The sequence below is a fragment of the Benincasa hispida genome, chromosome 5, assembly GCF_027475165.1.
Source record: "Benincasa hispida cultivar pf3 chromosome 5, pf3_genome.v1.1, whole genome shotgun sequence".
NCBI lineage: Eukaryota > Viridiplantae > Streptophyta > Magnoliopsida > Cucurbitales > Cucurbitaceae > Benincasa > Benincasa hispida.
Window position 1 is genome coordinate 3,742,584 of NC_143482.1, and position 3,194 is coordinate 3,745,777.

Below are 3,194 nucleotides of genomic sequence, written 5' to 3' on the forward strand. Positions count from 1 at the left end.
GGAAGGAATGAATTCCATCTTGTGTAGCTGAGTTTCCAGCTCCTAAATCAGACGAATCCCCAAAATGGTAGGTTTGAGTCGGCGTTCTGGCTACTCGTACCCATGTAAATCAAAGAACCGCTCTCAATGGCAGGAGTTCCCAACTCACTCAGGATTGAGGTCATGTTACCTATGGTCATTCTAGTGAAATGAAGTCTCAGTTATGAACGGTGTTATATAACGAGACGTTAACACTTCATGGTCAGGTCTTATACAAACTCTTTGTATAGGACACACTCTCTCGCATGTCCTCTACACGAATGATCAGGATCAGATCATCTGTGACAAGTCACAACACTTATGACCATTCCACAAAGCGGGTCGCATTTGTAGCGTTACCAGGATAAGATTTCCCTTCTATATCCATATACTACAGACCATTTTGGTTATCACTCAAGACATGATCCACTTGTATGTCACCACATACATGCTTGAGTCACATATAGATAACCAGGAATTTTATGTTTATTGGTTTGTGGTAAAATCTAAATGTGCAAAGTCAAGTTGTGAAGTAAATATAATTTATATTATACATCACAAGTGTCCGTACAAAGTTGTTTACAAACTACTGGATACGAGACTTAAAGGCACAAACCCCAATAATCTCCCACTTGTCCTAAAGCGAAGTGGGGAGTACAAGTAATCAGGCACAAAACATAAAACTAGTGTATAAAAATCCAGTGCAACAAAATCTCCCACTTGCCCTAGTCCAGTCGTGGGCGGTCCCGTAGACCCATGCTCTGATGGTGACTCTCAAACACTATAGCCGTGAGAGCCTTCGTAAACGAATCAACAACGTTTTTCTCCGAGGCAATCTTCGTGACGATCACGTCACTTCGATGCACTATCATGCAGATCGACTTTAACATGGCAACAGGTGAGAAAGTCTCCTCATAGTCTACTCCCTTCACCTAGGTATAACCCTTTGCCATAAGTCGAGCCTTGAAGGTTTGCACCTTCCCATCGGCACCCCGTTTGCGCTTGTAGATCCATTTACAACCTATAGGTCTTAGCCCATCAAGCTGATCTACAAGATCCCATACCGAGTTGAAGTACATCAACTCCATCTCGAGATTCATGGTTTTGACCCATTCATCCCGATCAACATCCTCCATTGCCTTTTGATAGGACAACGGATCCTCAACATCGCTATCTATCACCATAGTTAGGATTTTCGTGAAACCCAGATAGCGATCAGGCGGGTTCGTAACCCTCCCACTGTGTCGAGGTTTCCTCAACTCTTGAGGTGAAACCGACATACCAGATGAACTATCATCAACAATTCTGGTTGATGAATCAGGTCTTTCAAAAACTCTTATTGAAATTTCAGTAGTTTCTTTGGAAAGCTCACTTAACACGATTTTACTACGTGGACTGTGCTCCCTAATATGATCCTCCTCCAGGAAAGTAGTATTTTTAGAAACAAACACCTTGTTTTCGGATGGATCATAAAAGTAACCTCCTCGTGTACCATTGGGGTGGCCTATGAAGAGGCATAACTTCGATCGTGATTCTAACTTTTTGGGATTTGCCTTAAGCACATGTGTTAGGCAACCTCATATGCGAAAGTGACATAAACTAGCTTTATGCCCGTTCCATAACTCCAGAGGTATTCTTGCAACACTCTTAGAAGGAACACAATTGAGAATTATACCGCAGTCTCCACTGTGAAACCCCAAAATGAGTCCAATAAGGAAGCGTAACTCATCATCGAACGAACCATGTCCAACAAGGTTTTGGAGAAATTCGTTTGAATTTAGATTGAGTTATGGCAGATTTAAACATCTCTATGTTATGGAGGGAATTTATGGCTAAAGTTCTTAGCACATACAAGTTATTTTCTAGTTTAGCTATACAAATTTCAACGCCATCCTTACGAATAAACGCTTTATTCAATAGTGTAATTGTATTGTAACAGACACTTTACAGAAATAAGGTTCCTTTTTAAGTTCATGAACTACAGAGACATCTTTTAATATAAGAAACCTATTCTGTAAAGTAAACTGGATATCTCTCACTACCACAGCTGAGAAACGTGCCCTGGTGCCTACTCGCATCGTCATCTCACCAATCTCCAATTATCACCAGGATCTAATCCTCTTTTTCTGCCTTGGCCTTAGCCTTGGCAGCCTTTTTTTCCACCAGATAACGAGAACAATTCTTCTTCCAGTGTCCGTTCAGGTTACAGTGGAAACATTTTCCTTTTCCAACCGGCGGTGGATGCTTCTTCTGGGCGACAGGTGGCGGGTTAGCAGGCGCATTCCCTTTCCCTTTACCACCCTTCTTTTTCTTCTCCTTTTCAAAGTTAGAAGTTGAAGGTGCATACTTTGTTTCTGAGGTCGAACCTTGATAGAACTTTTTAGAGGACGAAATAATATTTGCCTCACCTCCCTTTTTCTCCTTACTTTACAGCAAGGATTGTATGTCTGTAACTTTTTGAAGAGAGTGGTAAGAGAGTAGTCCACTTTGTTAAGAATCGTATTGCTAACAAAGTGGAGGAAGCTTTCTGGCAATGAATGCAGGATAATGCTAACCTAACTGCCCTCATCGATTTTAGACCCATTCATCTCCGCCATGTTAAAGTTGACCATCATTTTTAGCACGTGTTCATAAAAAGAGGTGCCTTCCTCCATTTTGGAGCTAAAGATGCGTTTCAGAATCTCATGCTTGAGCTATTCAGACGGCTGTCCGATCATTCCCTGTAGGGACTCCATGATCTCACGTGTTGAGACCATGGACTCGTGTTTCTTGGCCAACATGTCACTAAGATTGGCCAAAATATAGGCTCGGGCCTTCTCGTTTGCCCGTGTCCAACGCTCATACGCCGCTCGAACATTTTGAGTAGCGTCCTAAGGTGGATTAGGAGAACATTCCTCCGTAAGGAAAAACTTGAGATCCTCAATGATGAGTATCATCGTAAGCATATGATTCCAACTTGAATAGTCGAGACCATTCAGTTTTTTGGCGCTTAGTAAGTTGATAGTGGCTGAATCCATTAAAAACATTGCTGAGAAAAAAAACGAATAACCTTTTATAAGACTTTGCAAAAACCACATTTTAATTAACCAATTAATTTTTAGCAAAACAGATTCTAAGTACCCAAAGTGAAAAGACTTCTATTTTGCAATGATGCCCCAGTGAGGCAGGACAAACGT